Genomic DNA, 26,734 nt, shown 5'->3' with positions numbered 1-26,734 from the left:
GAGATCTTGATTTTCATATGGGTGTTATGTTAGGAATGTCCAGTAACTAATATTGTACTCTCTCCCTCCCCCCCCATTTAATAGCCCATGTCACTAGAGAGTAACTGTAGCAAGTGATCAGTTACTAACTGTATTTTAATACCTGATCCATAGCTCATTGACATCAATAGGAGTCTTTCCACTGATTTCAATGGGCATTGGATCAGGCCTACATTGTGGTGTGCTTTTGACAGATAGGCAAATGATTAGTGTTTTAGTAGATTGCAGGAGTCATGATTGAACCTATATTGCCTGAACGGTGGGATATCCTATCTCTGTGAAAGCTGACTTGTAACGGGGGAAAAAAAGTATTAGTTCTGATCCCTATTTTGCTTCATATAAACAAACTTTTAGGCCACCTTTGAATGTCATTAAGCAGCAAAACAACGTACACACCTATTTATTTTTTCTTTTGCAGGTCCCTTTAAAATCAAGCATGGGTTGTACAGCTGCGAAGTCCATTTGACTTCCAAATCAAAATAGCTAAGAACATAGAGGTGTGTGATGTGATACACTTATGCATCTTTATAATCCACCCTAGTTAGAACTGGGAGTTGAATGCAGAGAGGTTTGAAACACGGCTAGCATGGCCTTTGAAGCATGTTAACGTATGTTAAGTGGTGACATTTAGGCTTCTGTGATTCAGTAAGTTGTTCTTTTTCCTGTGAGGAACTAGTGACCTTTCACTTATACCAGGGTTAATAAAAATAAACAAACAGTAGCTTTTTGAGAGTTATTTAAGACTGGTGGTTCTTTTTCCTAGCATGTAGTAGCTCAGATTGATAGGAATATTAGTGTTCTTGCTGTATTTCTATATGTTATGCTCCATGACAACAACTAACTTTCGAAGTGCAAAGGGTCCCTCATATCAAAGTATAATATGAAATGCAGTTTTTTTTAATAAGAGACTCATGTTGATTCATTGCATATACTAAGGGCCTAATTTTAAAGTAGTGTGTGTGATGGAACCCAGATAATCCCTCATTTGCACAAAATATTGGATCTCTCCCCATCTTTCAAAGAATTAATGGAGTGCTGTAGCAAGGTCTTGCATTACTAGAAGATAATTATTTTTACAGGAAATACTACAGTATATTTGCTGGTATGTTATGAGGTATAATCATAAATAAAATGAAATGGCCAGCGTTGAAATGAATGAGGAAAATAAGGCCATTTTTATTGTTCATTTATTCACTAACTTGCAAAATTAAGTAATTTGCAGTGGGCCTCCCAGTTGTTCATATGAATTAGTGAGGGTCTGCTGAGCTGGACTGTATGCATCTATCTGGCGAGCAAAGGAATGGTGAATCTGAGGAGAAACTGCTGCCTCTGATGTGACAATTCTTTCCTCTACTGTCTCTTTAGGCTTTGCATTTGGGAGTGTAACAAAAGGATAATGTATGTACTGAGCCCCTTAATGAATGCAGATCCCTGTCTGAGCTGTGGCCATGTGATCAGCCAGTCAGTAGGCGGAAAGGTGTTTTCTAGTGCTTGTGTGACAGGCTCTCTCTCCTAGCCTTGTATTGACGTGCTCTAAAACTGCACTCTGTTTTGTCATGGCAGGTCTGTAAACCGTATTCCCTTCCTCCTCATACACAGCGGTAAGTCTTGTACATTTAATAGGCTTTGAATTAAGTGTTTAAAGTTTGGAGACTGTAGGGAAAAATAGGGAAATTCAGACTCCAGGCTGTGCCTTTTTTCCCCTTTAACTATGCACCTGGTTAGTGCAGAGCATAAGGTATATAACTTCTTGCTCAGACAGACAAAAAAAACAAAAGGATAGAATAACTCGAACCTACAATTCTCTTTTGGTTTCTTATTTAATATTTGTATTATGATAACACCTCTGTTGTACTAGGTAATGAATGCGCAAGTTAAACAGAACTTTATTATTTAAATACAGTGTTTATTTTTAAAACAGTGAAAGAGCTTTCATAGATTGTAAGGCCAGAATGACCTCCTGCATAAAACGGTGTGGGCTTTTTTTCCCATTTACCCCTACAATGAGCCCAATCATTTGTGTTTGACTAGCATATCTTCCTGAAAGGCATCCATCTTGATTTGATGATATCAGGAGATGGTTCCAGTGGTTAATCATGCTCATTGTTAAAAATTTGTGCCTTAAAGTTTCAATTTCTCTGCAAGTTTCAACAGTTAAACACCCAAACAGGTGATTGATACACTTGTATAGATATGTCAGATTTGGCTGGGTACACTTCAGTTGCTCGTTGGGACAATATTAATTAAATAGGAATAAGGTAAATACACCAAAGAGTAAAATTTTTGCCAATGTTGAAAAATATAAAACAAGATAAGTGTGGTTCAGATGATGTCTCTTCCTCTCCTCCTCTTCACTTCTCTCCCTATTTCCTGTAATGGAGAATGGACTGCTTTTATCCCACCTGCGTCTTTTCACTGTTCTGGTGTTCTGGGCACACTAGGTTAGACTTTCAGTAGAAGCACTGGTGAAGTCTAGGTGATTCAGGGGTTTGACTATTGTGAAAAGAAGTAGGCCCACTGAGAGGCAATGTTGCCTGCTGCTATTTTGTTCATTAGCATAGAAAATGTTCTGTGTGCTGTGTCCAGACACACAGACTTTAGCCTGTATGCCCTTTGGAGTATCAAAGCAGGTGAGAGTAGAGGGGTTGGGAGTTATGGATCCTGGGTTCTCTTCTATCTCTGCCCCGACTCACTGTATGAATTTGGACAGATCACTTATCCAAAGGGGTAGACTGAGAATGGGTGTGTCTGTGCTTCACTATCTCGCCAGATGTTCTGAGGCTGAAGTAGTTTGTAAAGTGCTTTAAGGTCCTTGGTTGGAAAAAAAGCTAAGTGCAAACTAGTGCTGAGTCAGATCACTCCTGCCACAGGAGAGACCCATGAAAAGGGCTGGAGAGGCAGGGACTCCAGGAGAGAATCATTTAGTAGTTTGGAGACCTCCCGACCTCATGGACTCTGAGGCTGTGGGAGGGGGCAGAGGCATAGAGGCATCATCTGCTAAAGCCAGATGAAACACGAGCTTTTTTGCACTTGGTTAGGTGTCCCCTGTGATGTCTCAGTAGCAGCTACAAACAAGACTCAGGGAATTGATGCTGCTTCCAACAGTATAGCAGCTTGGATGTCCACAGGTGGTGTATGGATATGCCACAGAGTGTCCAGTCCCTACTTAGCCTCAAAACCCCAGGGACCTTTCCCTCACAAAGCTTTGGTGGAGGGACGACTTTTGGGGTGTAAGGGAGAGGACATAGTGCTGATACAAGTGGTACTCTCCCCTCCCTGCCTGTATGCACACACCTTCCTCATAGGCAGGGAGATCTGCCCATGGAGGGGTCCATTCTACACTTCCTAGGCTGAGGGAATGCTCTAGGGCAGTGTTTATTCCTGCATAGAATAATACGGGCCAATGCATTTTCCTTCCCAGGATGCAAATGACCTTTCAAATGTTAAAAGAAGAACAGAAGTACTTGTGGCACCTCAGAGACTAACAAATTTCAAATGTTGCATGTTTGAAGATTAGGAGGATGGTTTGTGCTTGCTGATCTGAGAGCTTATTTAACTAGTATTCTCAGTCCATCTCTGCTATTTGTTTGAACAAATTTTCCTCCTGGAAACTCCCTGGATCAGTGCTCAGAAAAAAATAAAATTCCAGAGCTTTTTGCCTTCATAGCTTTTTCTCTCTCTTCTTTTTCAGGAAAATAATTCAATCAATTCAGTATGAATCAGTTTTTCAAGTTTCCTGCAGTTATCTTTTGGGTCTCTCCTGGTGTGTGTTTCCTCACTGGGAAAACAAATCTAGTGATATACACGTTTCCTGTGCAGTTAATGTGTTCTTAACAATGGTGCAGTTAATGTGATGTGCAGTCCAGATTATGTAGCTTCTAATATAGCTAAATTCATATTAGAATGTTTGTGCCTCTTAGGAGGGAGTTCAGAGATTCTCTCCCCCTCCCCCCCCCCCCATGGTAGCGAAGCAGAAATATTGCTTACTAAAAGAATGTGGTTACTGGTATCCTGTCTTTGAGAGCCTGACTCTGACCATATGTGATTGGACATAATCTTCTGTCTTGTTGGAAATGACCATTATTATACAATGGCAAAGCATGGTGTTGAAGTAAATTTTGTTATTTAAAGGACCACTGTTAGGATTAAGCACATGGGTGTTTACAGTGTTTAATTTTACTCGCATTGTTCAATTGAAGTCAATGGGACTAATGTGCTTAGCGCTAAGCACATGCAGAGAGATCTGTGGGATTGGGGCCTAAAATTTTATGTCCAAAACAACAACAAAAACCCAAACAAATAAACCCCAACCTTGTTTTATTTATTAATAGAACCTTGGATTATATTAAGATTAAAGTAACTTTAAAAAACATATTTTTCACCATTTATGCTATTCCTCCCCATCCCCCACCATTGCCCTTGTTAAGGATGGCTTTTGATTGTGTGGACATAAGAAACAGACCGATATCTGCAGTGTTTGAGTTGCAAACACCACAGAGCAATGTTTGGAGTCAAGCAACCAACCTGTTTTTCTTTAAATAAAACAAAAAAAGCATGAAAACATTTCTACTAAGGTTACATTTTTGTAAAATCTGGGGCTTAAACTACCTACTAGCAGTCTCCCTCTCTTGCACTTTATATTCATCGGTGGTTTCTGACAATGAGACAGAGTAATTCTTACATGACCAGGGGGTATAAAGTACTACGAATTCTTAAAATGCTTCCCATCTTCTTTAGATGATGTATGAAAGAGAAACTGAAAATACACTCACATTTCAGTTCAAATGGGTTGCTGTTGATTTTACTGCATTCAATTCCACAGAAACCAGGGGACGATTAGAAATTTAGAAGATACTAGTGCTTACAGACAAGTAATACACGCTATAAAATTATTGTATGCTGCCAAATTAAATTTGGGGATTAGCCTCTTTGTGGTTTCTGAGCTGTACGCTTTATAGACAGCTGAGATCTGAATGTATCACTTTACATCTTTGCATAAAAGCATGCAAGGTTGGATACTTAGAATTCCAAAAGCTAATTAATGAAACTCAATAGGTCATGTTTGGTGTTACTGTTGAATGTTGTCTTAAAATAGAATTAAACACTGGTACAGGTATCATGGAGCTAAACATCAGTCCCATTGAAGTCAATTGCAAAAGTCCAGCTGACCTGAAGGGGATTAGGAATTGGCCCTCGTGTTTTCAGTAATAGGATCGAAGAGGAGGTGTTTGTGGCTGGATTAGTTCTGTTGTAACTGATGTAAGATTTAAAAAATGGGAAATGTTGTGGGTGAAGGGGCACATAGGCTAGGACAGACTTGTGGTAATGTAGCAGAATCCATCCGTATACACATTGCGGTATATGATTGGTGGGAGCAGAGAGAGTTTTCAGGGCTCCCTGTTCTGCCCCCTTGATTTTGGCAGCTAGTGTGTTTTCTTTCTGTTTGTGTATTCTAGCCCTGATCCTTGTGAAGATAGTTATTACCCTTGAGAATGCAATCTAACATTGAAAGTTAATCACTAATTCCCTTCCACCACCACCCCCCCCCCCCCCCCCCCCCGCCTTCCCCTGCGCAGACGCACACACTAAAACATTTTGTTTTTCATGGTCTCCACTCCAGGGAACCTGTTAGTGTTAGTATTTAACATTTATATTGTGGTAGTGCCTGGAGATCTCACTCGTGTTGGGGCCCGATGGTCTTTAGGACCCAGGTTTGTAGACTTGGTGTTTCCAAGTCTGTGCTTGTGTCCACATTGTATCGTTAACCTGGGTTTACAGTTGCGGGATCTGGGTGTTTCAGTCATGCTAATGCATTCACATTGCACTACACAGACCTTCTGGCTCGGGTCCGCTACACGAGCTGCATCCACACAGCAAAATGACAAGGCTTGGACCTAGGACTTGGACTCAGACTAACCTCCCTAGCAGGGTCCTAGGAACCCAAGTGCTTACTGACCCGAGTCAGACTGATTTGTGTGTGGATGGAAGAGGGGCTTAGGGTCAGACTTAAGTCAGGTGTAGTGTAGTGTAGTGTAGTCATACAGTATGAGACCAAAGTCCTTGAGCTAAGTGGAGTTGTTGGTTTTTTTTCTAGCCAGTTCATTTATGTATTTTCTGTTGAATAAACTAACAGCAGTTTTGAGAAAGGCGGGCTTGAATGTCAGTCTCCTTTATCCACATCCCCATGCTTCCATATGACTAGACGCTGTCATTACTAATTTAAACTTATCAGTACTAGAAATGGATATGGCTTTTCATTTAAAGTGCCCAGATTCAGCTTGTGGTCTCAAGTGGATTGAAATTGGTGAGTGTAATCTCTAACTGTCCAAATGATCAAGGCTAAGCCTTGAGAGATGTGCTGTGCTGCAGTTCTCAAATTCAGGGCACACCTCACATGGAATTGGCCTTTTAAAGATCATTATCTTAATGATGAATGGAGTGCTCAACACAAAGTGTTAACAGCTTTAAAAATGTTTTTTTGTTTTTTTAAGAGAAAAATCAATATGTCTTATCAATTTAGCCTTTTTCATATGCGCAGAAATGGGTATCTCTACAAAGATTAGCTAGATTCAGGTGGGTGACAGCATGTTGTAACTGTTCCTGTTGTGTTATCATCTTGATTCTCTGGAACATTCCATGCTGCTATGAAATCACATAAGTGTAACCGTTTTTGCAATATACCCTTTTCCCCCCTCCACCTTTGGCTCATAACTTGTCTGAAAACATTTTTTTTTTCCCCTAATCATTTGGCATACAGTATAAAATCTCAGTTAAACTAAAAATCAACATTTTAAGATATGCATTTTAAAATGAAGGCAACATCATTATGTTGGTGGTTTAGTTTTTGCTACTATACTTTTTTAAAAAACAATTAGGGCCTCATTATTCAGTTTTAGCATTAAGCAATGTATATTTTCTCCATTAATTTCCATTTTTTATTTGAGCACAGATAGTGTACCTTGTTCTTATCAACATCAAAAGCAGACATAGTCCATGAGTAATTTACAGTCTAAATAGACAATATTTGGGAGGCTGTAAAATGACTTTAATTTAGGGCCAGATTCAAAGGGTACTCAGTGCCTTGCTTAGAAGTTATTTAAATCTGTTTAAAAAGGGCTGGTGGCATTATTTACCTGTTTTGGATTTCAGGAAAGACAGATTTGAATTGAGTGAGTGGACACAAAGAATAGGCAGTTCCAGATGGAGGGTATGTTATAGAAGGAATTAAGCCTACATTTTCAAGAGTGACTAGTGATTTTCAGTGCCAGTTTTGAGATAGCTAACTTGAGACACATCAAACAAGTCTGATTTTCAGAGGGTGAGTGTTCAGTTCTCTCAAGGTATCTTGATGTTTGGGACACAAATCGGAGGCACCCAAAATCCATTCTTTAAAACATAGACCTTTAGCTGTAAGCTGTTCAGGGCAAGGACCATGTGTTCCAGTGCATTTGTACAGCACCTGGCACATTGGAGCTCTGATCCCAATTAGGACCCATGGGCACCACTGTAACACAAATAAATAATACGGTGAATGGAAAAGGGCGTTAAGATGAGAATGAGAGAAAGTAATGGAGATTTTTTTTACTTCATAGAGTTCACTGTCTAGCTGAAATTTTATATTTGCCATGAAAGGAGATGCCATCTGGAAGGCTGCAATATGCAGAAGCATGTCTGGTGTTTGGCAGTTAGTTATACTTCCACTTTTTTATATTTATCTTAATGCATTCCTTGAGCCAAGATTTTTTTTTTCTAAAATACATAAGTGCAAGCCCAGAGCTCCTTCTTCAATGTGAGTGGGAACATTTTGGCTGGTCTGTAATGGTCAAGGCAGTGAGAGTAGTGAGTTGAACTGAATTGTTAATATGTTTAAGGCTGTGAAACTGATCTGACAAAAGCTATAATACTCAAAGCTGTTGATGACACTTCATTCCTAAATTAGCACATGGTCTTGTTGCCTATAGTTGGAGAGCATACACTCTGAAATTCCTCTGTCTTGTCGATTTGCTATTATTTGAGTTATGATCTGATACTTGTTAGACCCTTAGAACACAGAGATCAAACCTCAGCAATAATGTAATGCTCTGGTTTGAAACGATGACAGCTAGGAAAGAATCAGATAGTGACCTACCCTTTTTATCTCTAAAGGAGATAGCAATTGCTGGGTCAAGCTTGAGGTTATTAATGGATCATTGTGGGAACTGCACTGTCTCCCTGCAATACATTTACTCCTTTTGATAATGAATTTAAGAGCTGCTACCATCTGTTTAACTATGTACCTTTTTAAAGTAAAATTATAATCCTGCTAACCTCTGATCCACCCAGTTCAGAAGCTGTCTGTTCCTGTCTTGACAGATGGATCTTCTAGGAGGAATAGGGAATTTTAGAGGGTCTTAAAATTAACCAGGTTTTTCCTTTTCCAGGAAGATTATTTTTTTAAACCTCAGTCATTTGGTCATAGTTTGCACAGCTTTTTTTTTCCTGTTTGCAGCGATAACACTAATCTCTTGCGTTTATATAGCTCCTTTCATCCCAATGGATACTAAAACTCTTTATAGACATACACACCTACAAATCAGTTTCCTCCGTCAGTGGAATGAATTGGCTCTGAACAGATCACAGAAGCCTTACGCATCAGTTTTGGATGGGAAGTGATTGAAAATGCTGCATCAACTAGAAAATGAACGAGGAATTTTTAAAAGGCTGAATGTAAATGTCCTAGGTGAAGTTTGGTTGGGGCACCTGTACTTCACTCCCCGACCCCAAATCTAAATGATAGCAAGTGGCCAGGGGTTCACTTAAATCATTTCCAAAAGATAGCACCTTCTGTAGCTCAGTGCATTTCACCGTCACAGTACATTGACTCAGACACAAACAGAAAAGGGTCACTGATTAAAACACCAGTGCTGATTTTCATACAGTATCCCGGGCTTTCCTTGGAGGTCTCTTGTCCCATATTGACCAGATCTGATCTTGCTTTAGCTGGAGATCTGCTAAGAGCACAACCCACGGTTGCATTGCTGCAGGTAATTAATCTACATAAGTATTGATAGTAAATTAAATGTGATATGATTGGTGGTTGAGGGGGAAAAAAACGTTAAGTAGGGCTCTGGTTTTGTCCAACAGAGAAACGCAGCATCACAGGCTTGGCTTACCCTTCCGGTGGAAAGTCTCCTTTACTCCATGATGGCAGAGGCGACAGCCTGACCAGTTGGCTGAGAGCCTTGCTTTTTTGAATGCTTCTCTGTGCTGAGTCCTTTCCTGACCCACAGAAAGAGGGGTCCATGAGTAGGAAGCACTTCCCTGCTTCACCCAGATTTAATAGCTTTGACCCAAGTACCTGTAAAATAAAGCCTAGGTGAGCAATGTCATGTTCATGCCCTTCTGTACCTCTTGCTCTCACAGTTAAAGCAACATAGTGCTCAGGAGGCCCTAAAAGGAAAGTTGTGCTGTCAATCATCGTAACATTTTCCACTTGGGACTTGCGTTAGGCAGGCATATTGCATCTAGCTTTCCAGTTCCTTTAAAGCGTGGGGAGCTCTCTTCTAATTGCATTAAAACTGTAAAATATTTTAAATACTAACTAGAAGAAATGCCCAGTTAGGTGTATTGAAACAATAATTTACTCCACCCCTCGTTCCCCAACATACAACCCTTCCCTCCACTTTCTGGTTGAATCAGGGAGTGGAGCCACAGCTTTGACATCTGACTAACTCCTCAAAGCAGTATCAAGTACCAGGCTGTGACTATGCCCCTGGAAAGAGACCAGTTTCTTCTCTCCTCCTCCAGGGAAGTAGCAGTGGGAGAGAGTTAACCCTTAAAGTCTGACCACTTGGGAAGGGAGTTTATCCTGAGCGAGTTGCAGCTGCCTCTGAAGAGCTGTATGGGAATGGGGGAATTTTTTTCCTCACTTATGAGCGGATCTTGGATTGCTGCCAGGTTTTGCCACTGAGGCTGGCTTTGAGCAGTAAGATCTTGCTCAGCTCTTCCTTTCCTTAGTGGAGAATCATGCAACTCCCCAGCAGTTTTTTTTTTTTTTCTTCCTACACCAGATGCCCATGTAGGAGAGGAGGAAGTCAGAACCGCACGCTGTAGCCTTCAGCAAGTAAATAGCTGAGCCAGGGTTCTAAAGAACTACAGCTAGGAGGATAAGGAGGTAACATCTGGGAAAAGTCTAGCTGCTGTTTGAGGGGAAGGCACTTCCTTCTCTATTGTGCCTCTCAACCCCTCCCTCGCCCCCCCACAAAAAAACAAAAAACAGCTAGCTGCAGATCCTCTGTCTCCCTCCTGCTGTTCTGTGCCATTTAAGATGACCAGACAGCAAATGTGAAAAATCAGGACGGGGTGAGGGGTAATAGGTAATATAAGAAAAAGACCCAAAAAATCCGGACTGTCCCTATAAAATTGGGACATCTGGTCACCCTAGTGCCATTTCATGGTATCACTTCCTTCCCTAGGTACTGACAGGTGGCATCACCTCCGTCCCTAAGTATCTGATGGCTAAAGGTCCCTTCCTAGCTTGCTCTCTGGAGGTTAGGCCTTGTCGGTCGGCTCATGCCTCATTTTACTGTGGGCTGAAACTGATAAATTAGTTCTTCTTTTGTTTTGTCAAGTTCCACACAAATAATTGAATAGAAACAGAAGGAGCGAACTGGTTACTTTAAGAAAAAAAAAAAAGGGGTGGGGGTGGGAAAGAAGAAATCTTATTGAAGGGAGTAAGTTGTTATAACCCAAATATATTAATCCTCCTACTGCATCTGATTAATTAAAGTAATTCCCTCCTTCCATTTTGCATTTATTATGTAGCTGTGATCTAAAAGAGGCTAGTGTCTTCCATGCACAAGATCATGACAACTACTGTCTCCCTTTGTTATGTTTTAGGTGTTTAAGATGTTGCTAGTTTTATTTTAGATGATAATTCAACATTAATATTGTGGTAACACCTGGGGGCCAGTTAGTTTGGGACCCTACAGCACTGTACAGAGTAAATGACAATCCCTGTCCTATTTCATGGAAAACAGGTTCAGTTTATCACAGTTTCCAGCTGCATTGAATTATTGATTTTTTTTTTTTTACAATTGAACTAAAGGGTTTAACACCATCTGCAAACTGTTGTGTGTGGCCAGTTTCTGTCTACATGCCAAATTGTATATTTGGGGTGGGGAATAGGGGTTTCAGTTTCTGGTCTCCTAATTGCAGATTGATTTTTTTCCCCATGCTATTTCTGGCAAGATTTGCATGGACCAATTGATAGTGCCAAACAGTTCCTGTATTTTTTAATGGCAAGAACTGTTACATCTCCCTCAGTACAGTACATCTGTGCAAAGTATTTTTACTAACTACAGGATAATTGATGATTAAATACAGTGTGCTCATTTTCCCATGTGGGCGAAGAGGGGAGTTTGCAGACAAAGTAGCAGAAAAATGAAATTGGTGCTGCTTATTCTAGTTTTCTGTATTAGATTTTTGCACTCTAGAGACTTTTTTGAAACTAGATATCATTTAAGTTTTATAGCATTTCCATTTAATTCCATAACACTGGTGTCAGAAACAGCAGTGGAGCACGAATGGGAGAGAAAACACAGCCCTTGGTATGACAACACAGTGATCCAGTGTTTTTTGTCCCCCATTTTCAGTAACACTCCCACCATTGCCAAAACCCGTGAAGCCGCACCACTGGTTGTGCAAATATGAAAGATTCTCTCCCCCTCCCCCAATGCTTGCATAGAATGGCCCTTGTGAGTCAACCACTTAAATTCTAATGTCTGTAAATATATTTTCTTTAAGACCAACTTTGCTGCATGGAGAGAATCTATGCTGCTGCTGTTTGCTTTGCTGACCATAGGGAATGTTTTAATGCCACCACTTATACTAGGTGAGCCGGTGAAACTAATTGGCCAGGTCACTACTAAGTAAATATTTACATGATTACTTTTTGTATGAATAAATTTAGCTATTAAGGCCAAGTATTCATGTATTTGGTCACTCTAGACCGAATGTATTTTCTGAAATAAGATATGCTATGCAGACTTTACCTGTGTCTTCAACTGACTACTGTGCTTGAAGAGGGACTATGTGCATTTACGGTTGCCAACCCTCCAGGATTGTCCTGGAGTCTCCAGGAATTAAAGATTAATCTTTAATTAAAGATTATGTCGTGATGAAATCTCCAGGAATTCATCCAACCAAAGTTGGCAGTCCTATGTGCATTTAAGTTTATTTCTTACAGAGACGGTTGGAATGTAGAGATCCTGGTAAATGTAATTTTTCTGGGATAATGGAGTAAATTGGCATGTAGCCCTGCCATCTCATGATTGGTTGAGATCCTGAGGCAATATTTAGTGTAATGGATTAAGCAATGCTTCACTTCACAGAGTAATCTGTTATACAGAAAGATACATATTAATGGTTTTGAAAATAAAGAATCTTTTCACTGTGAATTTAGCTAGTATTCTATTAATTGTTTGCAGAGAAGTATAGCTAGTTCACATTTTAGTCCTTTAGCTTGTCCCAGGACTCCCATAAATAAACGTTTGTTTTTTGTAAAAATATTCTCCTTAAGGAGTGCGGACTTCTAAAGATCAGATGGCAGGACAAAGTGCCTGATACTGATGTCCTTACTAGAGCCAGTCTGACATCAGTTTACGCATTGCTGATGAGAGCCCAGACCAGGTGGGCCGGACATGTTGTGAGAATGTCAGATGAACACATTCCTAAACAGCTTTTCTACGGAGAACTCACTCAGGGAAAGCGCTCCCATGGAGGACAAAAGAAGCGGTTCAAGGACACGCTGAAGACCTCTTTGAAATCCTTTGAGATCAACACCGCCACATGTGAAACCTTCGCACTGAACTGTCCAGCATGGCGCAGCCTCATTCACACAGGCAGTAATACCTCTGAGGTGAGGCGTATTGCTGAGGCTGAAAAAAAGCGTGAGCTGCGCAAGTCCAGAGCTGCTAGTAAATCGACAGTGCCATTACATGTCTGCCTGACGTGTGACAGGACGTTCCACACCCGAATCGGACTGATCAGTCATCTTTGGACGCACAGAGCCCGGTCATCAAAAGAATGAGTTGTTGAGGTCTTCATCGATAACAATGGATGAACAGCATACTAGTTGTATGGTCCTGAGGATGTCACATGGGCTGCAGCTCTGTGCTGATTGGGCCGCAAGCAGCCTGCAGGCTGTGGGTTGAGAACCACTGCTCTAGAGAAAGGGAAATGGTGATAAATGCAAGTAAAAGTGTATTTTTTTTTGATTTTGTAATCTCTTTTTAATCTGTATGATTTATATGGTCAATACGTGTCATATTAAACACTGCAGTTTGCCTGGCTTAATGCTTTAAAAGAAAGGAATGATCCATTATGCCCCTGTTGCTAAAGAGCACACCACTACATTGAGGTGAGCTCCATAACACATACCTTTTCCCCTGCTGCAGCAGTATTAACCTGCAACAAAGCTTTAGGATGTTTTCAGTTCTGCTAACCCATTAATAAAAGCGGTCAAACATGATGATGATGATGATGGGTGGTTGCAGTACTGTTGTAGCCATGTTGGTCCCAGGATACTAGAGAGACAAGTTGATGAGGTACTGTAATATCCAGGATGTATCAGACATCGACTACTATGCCACAGATTTTCTTAAGTGAGTGGAGCTATTGGGTTACACAACAGATTGCCTAGATTGAGAGCGGAAATTCTGTTGCATTGACCTTCAACATTAGAATTGACAAGGTGCTGGAAAACATACTCTAGGGAGCTATCTTGCTTAAATCTAGTCTATCCCGTCCACGATCAGATTTAAATTATTCTAATCCAGGATACTTTTACAAGCAAAGATCGTAAATATTCTTTAAAAAAGTCTGAAGATAACCTGAAAATCTGGACCCTGTGAAGTTCGTATAATTTTATAACGTGATTAAACTCGATTCTTTGGGACACATTAGTAACTACTGATTAAAAATGACTGTTTTATTATTGAACATAAACAATCTGAACTGATGTGGTTGAGTGGCTAAAACAGAGTAACAAAATTGATGTACGAGTTTAATAAAAGATTTAGATGATTCAAAGGTCATGTTGCACTTTCTCGTTCTGCTTTAAATAAATATTTCATGAAAGAAGTATTGATACAGTTTGGAATTACCTTTTTGATTATCTCACTATAAAAATACCTACTCTTCAGCTACTAAGATTAAATTACTGAGACTACAAGTTAGTTTGTAGCAACAATAACACATACTTAAAATAATTTCTATTATTGTGGTGCCCATGATGTGCTAGGAATCCCCCCCCCCCCCCCCCCGCAAATATAGGAAAGTAGAGTTAATGCTTAATTTCTACCCCATTACTCTAGCCCATGAACTTGTACCTGAAGAAGTCATTTTCAAGGGCAGGCCAACCTCTATTTTTCTTTACTTTGATGTAGAGTAAAGGTTCATGACTTGCTTCAACTGTGGTGCAGTGGTTGTGTTTTAACTATGCAGGTCTGTCACATCTTACGCACATTTAACATGCGCGATTTCAGCTTTATGGGGTCGGCAAAAACCCCCAAAAAGAGAAAAATAACAATTTTAATACTATACCTGTAGTGCGGGCGATTCCGCCCACCATTCAACTCAATGTAATTTTGACTATACATGGTTTTCGCTTTACACGATAACCGTGCAACGGAACCCCCGCGTAAGATGAGACTCGCCTGTATCATCGCTGTATCTGCATGACTTCCAAGGATTAAGCACTGTGGTCAAATAACTTTGCATTGAGGTTAGCAAACTAGGGCATGGTCAAAACTATTAAGCACAGATACTTATGCAGTTTTAATTTCTAGTCTGATAAACAAATCTGCAGTAATTCATCTCGTGCCTGAAATAGTTTCTGGGGCTATCAAGCAATTAAAAAAATCGTGATTAATCGTGCGATTAATTGCACTGTTAAATAAATGGTATCCTATTATTCTTTAAATATTTTTGGATGTTTTCTACATTTTCAAATATATTGATTCAATTACCACACAGAATACAAAGTGTACAGTGCTCACTTTATATTATTATTTTTAATTACAAATATTTGCACAGTAAAAGACAAAAGAAATTGTGTTTTTAATTCACCTAATACAAGTACTGTAGTGAAATCTCTTCATCATGAAAGTTGAACTGACAAATGTAGAATTATGTACAAAAATGTTTTTTTTGAGTGTAGTTAATGTAAAACTTTGGAGCCTACAAGTCCACTCAGTCCTACTTCTTGTTTGTCTAAGCGATTGGCTGTACAAGTTTGTTTACATTTGCAGGAGATAATGCTGCCTGTTTCTCGTTTTTACAGTGTCACCTGAAAGTGACAACAGACGTTTGCATGGCATTGTTGTAGCTGGCATCGCAAGATATTTACATGTCAGATGTGTTAAAGATTCATATGTCCCTTCATGCTTCAACCACTCTTCCAAAGGACATGTGCCCATGTCGATGACGGGTTCTGCTTGATAACGATCCAAAGCAGAGCGGACCGACGCATGTTCATTTTCATCATCTGAGTCAGATACCACCAGCAGAAGGTTGATTTTCTTCTTTGGTGGTTCAGTGCTGTAGTTTCTGCATCGGAGTGTTGCTCTTTTAAGACTTCTGAACGCATGCTCCACACCTCATCCCTCTCAGATTTTGGAAGGCACTTCAGATTTTTAAACCTTGGGTTGAGTGCTGTAGCTATCTTTAGAAATCTCACATCGGTACCTTCTTTGTGTTTTGTCAAATCTGCTGCGAAAGTGTTCTTAAAACGAACAACATGTGCTGGGTCATCATTCGAGACTGCTATAACATGAAATATATGGCAGAATGTGGATAAAACAGACCAGGAGACATACAATTCTCCCCCATAGAGTTGAGTCACAAATTAAATAAATGCATTATTTTTTTAACAAGCATGATCAGCATGGAAGCATGAGGGGGCATAGGAATGTTTAGCATATCTGGCACATAAATACCTTGCAAAGCCGACTACAAAAGTGATATGCAAACGCCTTTTCTCACTTTCAGGTGACATTGTAAGAAGCCGGCAGCAGTATCTCCCATAAAGGTAAACAAACTTGTTTGTCTTAGCAATTGGTTGAACAAGAAGTAGGACTGAGTGGGCTTGTAGGCTCTAAAGTTTTACATTGTTTTGTTTTTTGAGTGCAGTTTTCTAACAAAAAATCTACGTTTGTAAATTGCACTTTCACGACAGAGATTGAACTTCAGTACTTATATGAGGTGAAATGAAAAAATACTATGTTTATCATTTTTACAGTGCAAATATTTGTAATAAAAATAATATAAAGTGAGCACTGTACACTTCGTATTATGTGTTATAATTGAAATCAATATATTTGAAAATGTAGAAAAACATCCAAAAATATTTATTAAATTTCAATTGGTATTTTATTGTTTACCAGCATGATGAAAAGTGTGATAAATGTTTTTAATTGTGATTAATATTTTTGAGTTAATCGCGTGAGTTAACGCTGATTAATCGATAGCCCTAATAGTTTCCCTTTCCTCATCTATCTAGCAGCTTGCCCCTCCTTCACATTTCTTTTCCAAACCCACCTTTTTAAGCAATTGATCCCTTTCTTCCTTCTCCTTTTCCAGATCCTTATTTTCCTGAAGGGTTGCTTTTGTATGTTTTCTGTCTTAAACAGTGAAACAAGAAATTTTTAAATCTGTTTTTGAATTATGATGTAAATGTGCTGCACTACTTAAATGTTTTGTAACAATAATGAACAGCAGTTGGTTTTAAATAGCTTTCATCATCTTCTGGGAAGCAGTATCTGAACAGCAACCAGAGAACTTCCCAGAGTGCAGTGGGAAGACTGGTTGGAACATCTTTCTCAGTGTTGGTAATCAGACTAGGATTACAGTACGTTAATATTCGTCAGTTTTCAACATGCTACTTCTATGCTACAGAGAGAAAAGCTAGTTTCTGTAGGTGTTTACAGACGAAATGCAGCCTGACTCTTCCTAAACTCCCACTGATGATGATTACAAAGAAACAAAAGGATGACTGTTGTGTTTTGCTGTCTCTATGCTCATCGGTTCATCTGCTCCACTCCTGAAGAGCTGAAGTGCAACACCTGCTTTTTCTCCTGGTGAACAGGCAAATTTATAGAGGTGAGAGCTCTCTACAGCAAGGATTGTGCTGCTGTTCGACACAGGCTAGCGGCCACTCCCGTGAACCAGTTGTTAGAAAAGGGAGTTGCATTTGTGTGGGGTTGGGTGGGGGTTGGTGTCTGGGCTGTGCAGAAGATATTGGAGGGTAAGTGAGGCTGGGGGACCAGGGACATGTGATGAAGAGGGTTTCTTGGAGGATAGAATTCTAGTGCTTCTGTTCACCAAGGCATTGCCATCTGAAGGACTCTTTCGGGACTGCTGCTGCTGGTGTGCCTGAGAATGACAGCAATGCCAGGGAAACCTTCCTTAAAGAATGAATTGACAAGACACCTCTCAACACAGTCACAGTTACCTCCATCATACATACCCTCCCTCAGTCTTGCACAAGCCCTTCACATGGGAATCTGCTTTTTAATCCATCAGTACTTCCTAAAGAGCGTGGAGAGACAATAGGATTATTAAGATGGCTACAACCTTTTTATCTCGTCTCCTGTGACTGTGTAGAAGATTTATGCAGGTGGAAATTATGTAGGTATTATCTTCAGGATGTATCAATATCCTATTGTGCCACTTCTTCTTACAACCTGTATTATTTCATTAACCATGTACATTTTATAATGATTTTCATGGAGAGATGGTCTTGCAGGAAAATTACAAACACTCTCTCTAAAGGGACACGATCACCATATAAGTAGTAGGGGTGTGTGGGTGGGGGTGTGTGTGTGAGAGAGAGAGAGAGAGGGTGTGTGTGTGACAGGGAGAGGGCGTGCTTTAGGGAACCTACAAAGGTTTGACTGCCTTCTTTTAAAGTGACACATTCAACTAAGTTGACTCTTGTAAAAACAAGGTTTATAAAACTTGAGACCAATGGAAATGTTTCCACAAATCTTTTTTAAAACAAACTTTTTAAAAAAATCATGAAGTGAATAAACAAATAAAGCTGCTCCCTGTAGTGTCTCTAATTGAAACACAAACATGGGAATGTTGAGAACTGGAAAGTGAAACTGACTTCATGTTCACACTGGGAGATATGGGAAAAATAAACAAGGAAATAGTGATAAATAAGCTCTTTAAAAATCATTCTTAAGCTATGGAGTTGTTAGTAACATAAAATTTATGTTTCAGCATAAAAGCGAGGTTGACAATGCACCTTTAATTGCCCTTCTATCACTTTCCTTTCGTTGACTTTGAAAGAAAAAACATAATTTCCCTCCCTAGTTCCTGGTGATACTTTCTGCTGGTCATTTAGTAACTCTTTTGCAATGTGAAAGCAGCAGCAGCACATTAAAATGATACTTTTGTAGAACATAATCTTTCTGCAGGCTGTTTACATCACCTTCACGTGAGACATTTTGTGTGATGGTTTCCAGCTGTTTCTTTCACTTCCTGAAAGTTCTTACATTTTGTGTGTTCTTTACCCCTTTGTGATTTTTTTGAGACCAACATTTCTATTGGTCTCAAGTTTTATAAATCTTGCTTTTACAAGAGTCAACTTAAGTTGAATGTGTCACTTTAAAAGAAGGCAGTCAAACCTTTATAGGATCCCTAAAGCATGTCCCCCCACTCATCCCTCCCCCCCACTACCTGGATGATGATCGTGTCTCTTTAGAGAGAGAGTGTGTAATTTTCCTGCAAGACCATCTGTCCAGGAAGATCATTATAAAATTTACATGGTTAATGATGATGGATAATATAGGTTGTAAGAGGTGGCACAATAGGATATATGGTTGCAGATATCAGTTGGGAAACCCCTATTTATAGTATTTCTGGAGGTTACATTGCATTGTGTAGTGTAGTAGAATAGGCCTATTCTGTGAAACTTTTAAAACTTTCTCTCATAATGGCAGGGAGGGCACAAAAAACACTTTTTTAGATGTATCAAATATAAATAGTGTAGCAGTAAGCACAGAAATATTTTTGAAGAAATTGGTTATTTTCTATTATTGTGTAACCTGTGCTAGTCTACTCTGGCACCATGTCCCCCTCTAGTGAATAGGCCACATACAGAATTTTCAGTCCACCACTGCTAGCAGACTTAGTCATTCAGTTCAAGAAGTGGAGACCCCCACCTAGTCTGACCTCTTGTATAATCTACTCGAGAAAGGCCTAACAAGAACTAATGGCTGGAAGGTGAAGCCTGGCAGATTCTCATTAAGCACAATTTTTAACAGTGATGGTGATTTAACCATTGGAACAAATGACAAAAGGAAGTGGAAGATTCTCCATCTGGTGACATCTTCAGATCAAGATTGGAAGATGTATGCTTTAGCCAAATACACATTATTGGGATAAATACAGGGGTATCTTGGTGAAATTTAATGGCCTTTGATATACAGGAAGTCAGATTAGATGGTCTAATTGTTCTTTCTGGCCTTCTGCACGCAAAAAGAATGAATATGAATAGCTCTGAGGTTTAAATTACCATATTCATTTCAGTGGGTACTAACTCAGATGCTAAAAATATTTTAAATACCAGCATTAAGTATTATACTGCTCATCAAAACAGGTAAGGAAAGAGAAATATCACATTGTGAAGTTTTACCCAGGCTACTGGCCCCCTCATTTTGGGTGGGGCCTTTAACAACACTGGGCAGAACTTAAAGGTAAGTGTGGTTGGTTTCATTTTCCTTAAGTGGGAGAGTTAAGGTTTCCAAAGTTGGGGGAACACGGCTGTAAAAGATATATATGTTCTGTATTTTACTTAGAGGTCTCTGTCTCCTTTGTTTTTCAGATTTTCTAAAATTGCAAAGAAATCTGCTTCATGTGCATAGTCCTTTCCATGAATACAAAATTACTTTTCAAGCTATTCATAGGAATCTAAAATAGTAACAAAGCATGCCACTTGTAAATATCAATTGTCATTTGTGAAAGGGTAAAGAAAAGTTCTATCTAAAACTGCTAGGAAAAAGCTGTCCCCCCCTCCCCGCCAAAAAAATCACCTAGTAGGGTCTGTTGCTCAAGCGCTAGTTTTTGCTTAATAATGTAGTTTACTTTGCATTAACTTAGGAAGCAAAATGACCCCAGCTGGGAGTTTAGCTCATCCCTGGTCTGACCTTCCCAAAACTACACACAGGAAGCCTCTCCCTGTAGATTTCCCCTCAGTACCTGTGCAAGGGAAGGGAAAAGTTGAACAGAAGATAACTAGGTGTTCATTAGGATCCATGTATTACCCCTGATTTTTTCATTTAGGAGCAGTCATACTAAGGAAACTAAGATTAAAATGTTTGTAGTTTTCTTTGAGAATGTATATTTAAGCCCCTTCAACCACACACACTGCTGCTGATCTTTGCTTTCTTGATCACTACACAGGTTTTTCGAGAGTAGCAGTAGACTGAAATGTGTAAGAAATTAGTCCGCTATTGCTGCTTAGAACTATATGGGCAGACATCAGTGAAAAAGACCGGATTCTTGTCAATTTGATACAACAGCAAGGGCACCGGATAAGCTCAGATGACAAAGTTTCCTATTCACCATAGATGAGTGGATAATTTTTCAGGACATGGCCATGCCAATATGGTAGGATGTCATGTCTTACAATATAAGGATGGCTAAGCCTGGTCAGTATTTGGATGAGAGCCAAGCCAAGGAAAACCCAGGTTGCTTCCGGAAGTGATATTGAGCAGTTAATTAGAAGCCGTTCTTGCCCCTTTTTACAGAATCAATACAGACATCATGGTCATGAGTATTCTGTGCTCTTTGGAGGTAGCTTGCTTTAAAATATCTCTTGGACTTTTTTTTTTTTTTTTTTTCAAGATTAAGTGTTATCACAAGTTCCCTGGATAAATTCTGGCTTGAATAATTACCTTTTGTCTACATAAATCCCCCTGTAGTTTCAGTTGCATAAATATCACTCAAATATCGCTAAGATCACGTTTTGTGAAGTGCTTTGAGATCTACTGATGAAAAGTTCTGTACAAGAACTGGGTGATGAGGATTTGTTGTATAGTGTGAAATAGCTGTGACTTTGTACTTCAGTGGCGTAGAAGAACTGATTCCTGTATGTATGATTTGCATACTGTGTTGGGGTGAATGGATATGAAAAAGCGGCGCAAATGGAAGATATTAACAGTGGCGATTCTTCCTTAATCTGATCATCTTGTTTTGTAGCAAGCTTTTTGATCAGCTTCACAACTTCTGTTTACATTTTTGTGTGTGGTTGGTTCGCTGCCATAAGGAATAATGGGAAAAATGTATTTCATCTGTTCATATTGGCTAACCCCCAGGTGTGAGGAATTTAGCATTAGCTTCTGGAATTATTGATATTCATGGGGAATGAAGCATGTGCTGTGTGACTTTCAGCTAACCAAATAGGAAGAAGTATCTAGTGCTTTTCTGATAATGTATTCCTATCTGCCAGTTAGAGGGAGCTCCTGAATGGTGTTTTATAGTGACTCTGGGACTGATTATTTGAATGTCCTCAACTTCAGTCGGAGCAGGATTGAGCCATTTTTACAATGGGGGATGAGGGAATTCCACACCTTTGGGGAATGAATTCCTGTATGCAGGAAGTATAGTTGCCAGAGTGTGATAGAAGCAGATACATGCAGAATATGAATGAATCTCTGCCTTAGCCCCTTTGAAGTGAGATGAAAGGAGACATGCTTATTACAATGACAGAATGATTTGTGAGAATGTGTTTATAAAAATAAAAACAACTTTCTTCTTCCTCCAATTTAAATCCAAGTAGCTCTAAGGGTTTATCTTTGTGCCCGTTTAATCTCTCTAGCAAATCTTTTTTCCTAATTGATTCAAAATCCAATCTGAACCACCCACATGACTTCCCTCCCCTACAAACACTATCTGGTATTTTGTTTGCACAGTCATTTATTCATTAATTGCTTCCATGTCCAGGGTTGTAAACAGTGAAATTGTATTAGTGAGTAAGAGCTCCTACACCAAGTGATGAAATCTATATTTCTTCTGCCTTTTTTTGTTGGTCTCTTAATGCAAAAGCCAAAAATCCATCACGACTATCAGAGCCAAACAGTTTTGAGAGAGTGAGGATACTAATATGTGACATTTTCTTCCATTAAAAATTCCTTAATTTCTGCCCTCGTCTTCATTGAACTTAAGCTAATTGTGATTTCTGTGTAGGAAGCTACTGAGATCATCAATTACAGCTGGAGAGGAAACAGCAAAATGAATTCTTTTGGCACTGTGGTTTATTTTAGGCAGTCAAGCATGGACTCTGTGGCTTAACCCTTGTACACATAGGCTACTCTATGATTTCATGTTTCTGGCTGTGTCCTTCATTTTGCCCAAGATTCTACCCCATCCACAAGTGACTTGCTTTTTTGTTTGGGAGTGAGCAGGACGTAAAGGTCACCTTAAGATTGCTGTCTGTGCTGTTTGGTACGTTGCTTGTATAGGGCTGGGTCTTGGTCCATTTTAAAGTCAGTGGCAAAACTCCCATTGATTTAAATGGTGCTAAATTAAGCCCACAGTGATGTCTTTTGATCCATCCCTTTTCCCACTTTCTTGCTAGCTGCAGCCCAGAATTTTAGTAAAAGTACTTAGCTTGTATACAGAACTTTTCATTAGTAGATGTCAAAGTACTTTACAGAAGAGGTCAGTGCCATCCCCATTTTACAGATAAAAAAACTGAGGCACAGATAGGTGACGTGACTAGCTCAAGGTCTCCCAGCAGCAACAGAACTCAGGTCTCCTGAGTCCCAGTCCAGTGCTCCAGCCACTAGGCAACAGTGCCTCACTAAGTTCCAACCGCCCAAATAAATGGAATCATGCTTTGCTTGAGCATGGGTCTCAGGTTTAGTAAGTCACTAGTCACCTATCTGCTGCTACTTCTTCGACCCCATGAAACTTACCCCTAAAAGAGATTGTGGATGATGATTGGTGGTGGTGGTGACAGATACGACAATATCCTTGACAAACGGTGTTGAATTGCATGAAACCTTATTGTATTAATTTTAAGTATTTTAGGAGTTCATTGTATTAAAATGCAAATGTTGATATATTGTTGAGGGAGGATATGTAATTCCATGAGGGAGGGAGAGCACAGCCCTCTAGAAACTAAGAGCAATCCGAGGTGGTTAGGCAAGTTCACTCAGCTTGTAAACCCTCTGGAGAACTAGCACCACCTGGAGAGAGGCTTGCATCTACTAGTTCATAGTGGATTCTCCAGGCACCAATAAACAAAGGATTTTTGGTTAATAGCCATAGTTTAAAACGGACTCGGGGCCTTTTTTCTGACCTAGACGACAGACAGGACCTCTGGTCCCAGGAGGCCCCAATGTTTGGAGAATGGTTGGAAGCTCGTTGGCCCACTGAGGCCCCATAAGACTTGAGTGCTGGTTCTGAGCTGTGATGAAAATACACCAGTAAAAAACCCTGTGTGGGGTGTGAAGGACTAATCACCATGGAGAGCCCTTGTTAGAGTGAGGGTTGATCTCTGGTAAACTTATTAGCATGTGTGTAGGTTCTTTTGTTGTTTTTAAAAGATTTTCTCTTTAATGCTTTTATGTTAAGAATAAACATGCTCGCTTAGAAAGGGTTGTGTGGTAACTTAACTCTGGCAATGGTACTGTGTACCATCTCGGACAAGAGAAGTGAAACAGGCTTCCTAGGCAGTCTATCTTTTGGGGAATTCACAGCGTAGGCAGGTTACTTTTCAGCCTGGAAATATGCTGGTCTTAAGAGAGAGAGACTTGGGTCTTCTTCGTCCAAGAGAAATGACGGCTCAGGAGCCTAGAGTGAGTGCCCTTGCTGGCAGGAGCGGCGCCGGGTTTTTGCCACCCTAGGCAGCAGCACTCCTCCTCTGAGCATTCAGCGGCGGGGATCCTTCCTCTCCGCTTCTTCAGGGCACTTCGGCGGTGGGTCCTGGAGCGAGTGAAGGACCCGCTGCCAAATTTCTGCCCAAGACCCGGAGTGGAAGGACCCCCCGCCGCCGAATTTCCGCCAAGGATGGCAAAATGCTGCCCTCCAAATCCTGCTGCCCTAGGCGACCGCCTAGGGTCACCTAGTGGAAGCGCCGGCCCTGCTTGCTGGACCATAGAGGAGGAATACAGGTGCAGTTGCCCTGAACTGTGACAGTAGTAATGAATCCTCTTACTCTGATAATATTTTAACATACAGCTCCCTAAAGGCAGGATTTCAAATAGACTCAACTCTAGTTTGATCTATTCTTCCTCCTGAATATTTCTGTGCTGTTTGATTCTGCTGAACCTATCTGCAATTTGGTTATGATTCCTATTTGTTTTTAAATAAGTGAATTGAAAACTTGCCTTTGGGAACCCACCAGTGGGGGCAGGGTAGAGGAAATGGAACTTCTCTTATGAAGACTAAAAATTGGTTGTTTCTTACTGGAAATAATCCCAAGTACAAGGAACCTAGGACAAATTAAAATAATGGGAAGAAGGAATGCAGCAACAAACATGACAAGACCTGTAATAATTGATGGACTCATAAGTCCCTGTAGGGTCCAGCCTTCACGTACTAAGCGAGGGGTGAAAGTTAGACTCCCCCTGCAACGGATGTAAAATGAAATAGTGGAGGTGACATGTGGAAAGTGAGCAGAGAGGAATGTCTGGGGAAGAGGCTAAAGTTGTTAGATGTTTTGAATACCTGATTTGGGGAAGGGGAATCATCATGAGGAAAGTATCTGGAAAAATTGGTGCATTACTTGGAATACCAAGTAATGCCAAAGGAAGTTTCAGCTGTCCTTCACATTTGTTCCCTCTCCCCCTTCCTCAGTTTACCTTTTATTTTCAGTGTCTTATTGCTTTAGGTCAGGTGACGTGGGCCGTGTCTACACTACCCCTTATGTTGACAAAACGTATGTCACTACGGGGTGTGAAAAAAACACACCTGTGAATGCCGTAAGTTTTGACGGCATAAGTGGTAGTGTACACAGCGCTATGTCCAGTCATACAATGCCTCTGTCTGGCCTCCTGCCTCACCATCTGCCTATAGAAATTGTAGAATGGAGAGCGGAGCAAATGTGGCAGCAGCTGACCTGACACCATTCATTTTTCATATGGAATGAAGAGGTGAAATGGCTGTTTTCTTTTTTTTTGCCTTGTGCACTCTCTACTACTAGCAATTGCACCCAGGTGCCCCCACAAAGTGTGCTATAGAAGACTATGTGAAGGGAGCAGAGAACTGCTACAAGTTATTCACAAAATTATTGGCAGAAGCACCAATGTTGCCATCAGTTACATGTACAACCACTCATTGCTCTAAGTGAGGGGACTGTGTTCTAATTTTACACTTCCACACTTTGCAAAATCATGTTTGAGCAGACACTAAGCAATGGAACATCTCGGCCCAAAAGGGAACTATTTGGGAAGATTGAGATCATATGAAAAAGAGGATTAGAATGGATACGTTTGCAGTCATAACGATAGCTGTTATAACTACTGTGGATAGTCTCAGCCTGAGGCCCTGATTCTGCAAAGGGAGCCCCACTGAAGTCAATGGGGCTCCAGAAAGGACTAAGACAAACCACGTTTGCAGAATCAAATCTTTGTTAGGTTTAAATCCAGAGTTGTGAAAAGCAAAAAAAAAAAAAAAAAAGAATTGTAAAGTACATTACACCTCTTTGTAGAGTAAATCCAACTGAAGAATTAATTGAACCTACTGAACAGTGACGTTATAATATGTACTGTAATTGTGAAGCTGAATCTTCTCTTTATGTCCTTCCTACTCTCCACTAAGTCATCTTTTTGGGCAACCACCTTCAAGTACTTCTGGGATAGAAACATCAGCCCCTTGAGCTGAATCAAGCAGTGGCAGAAATGGTGAATCTGTGCCTAATAGTATGTCTAATCAGACTGAAGTTTTGAACACAGGCACATGGGAGTTGCTTAATTGGTCACTGGTGAGTTATGTTTGAGTGTGGCCTCTTGTTTTTATGAAGGCTGAAACCTTTAAACAAGCATTAAATGCCAAGGGTCGAAGGGTTGTGGACTCCCTGCTTTTGCCAGAAAAGTGACTGATTAGTTTAAAAGGGAAGGAGTTGTCCAGGCTACCAGTTAATCCTAGGAAATCCTGACTGTTTTTTGTGTGTGGTTCTCTTCCTCCCCCCCACCCCCCCGCCTTTTTAAAATAAATCAACCCCCGGGGAAGCCAAACTTGAAAGAAAAGATAGAGCTACAGTGGTTGGTACATTGCACTAAACAGCAAGAATCTGTCTTTTTAATATTAGAGGGCTTTCTTTAATACCCTGTATCTTACACTTCATAGTCTGAGAATACAAGCTGTGGGGCTTCGATAACAGAACCACTGACTGGCTGCTGTCAAGTTGAGGATGATTAAAAGTGCCAGGTCTCTCTCTCTCTCTCTCTCTCTGAATGTAAAACTAAACTCTCCAAAGCCTTTTATGTAACTGCCAGGAAAATGTTTTTCACTGACTTTTTATCTTAAGGGGACTCTTTTGTGTGTGTATATATGTGTGTGTATAAACAAATTTCATCTCCAGTCTCCTTTTGAAGATGCTTTGTAAGAAAAAACAACGTGGAAGTGACCCTCCAGGTGTGGCATCTGTTGTCAGTTTAATATCTAATATATCCTCCTCTGAGGCTAAGATCCTGCATTTGTT

The 26,734-nt window shown here is 40.2% G+C and overlaps 1 protein-coding gene across 4 annotated transcripts in view; it reads left to right on the top strand.

Annotated features, from left to right (window-relative positions):
• The window catches only part of EPS8 (epidermal growth factor receptor pathway substrate 8), a 190,690-nt gene that overhangs the window by 15,381 nt on the left and 148,575 nt on the right, over positions 1-26,734 (top strand). Inside the window, exon 2 of one of the 4 annotated variants that reach the window (XM_034781882.1) lies at positions 1,603-1,640. The exons of the other annotated variants lie outside the window; for them this stretch is intronic. The gene's annotated coding sequence lies outside the window, so the exon portion shown is untranslated. The remainder of the gene's footprint in view (positions 1-1,602; positions 1,641-26,734) is intronic. 4 annotated transcript variants of the gene reach the window in all.

Source organism: Trachemys scripta, chromosome 1 (genome assembly GCF_013100865.1).
Source record: "Trachemys scripta elegans isolate TJP31775 chromosome 1, CAS_Tse_1.0, whole genome shotgun sequence".
Lineage (NCBI taxonomy): Eukaryota > Metazoa > Chordata > Testudines > Emydidae > Trachemys > Trachemys scripta.
This window is presented reverse-complemented; position numbering and strand designations above follow the sequence as displayed.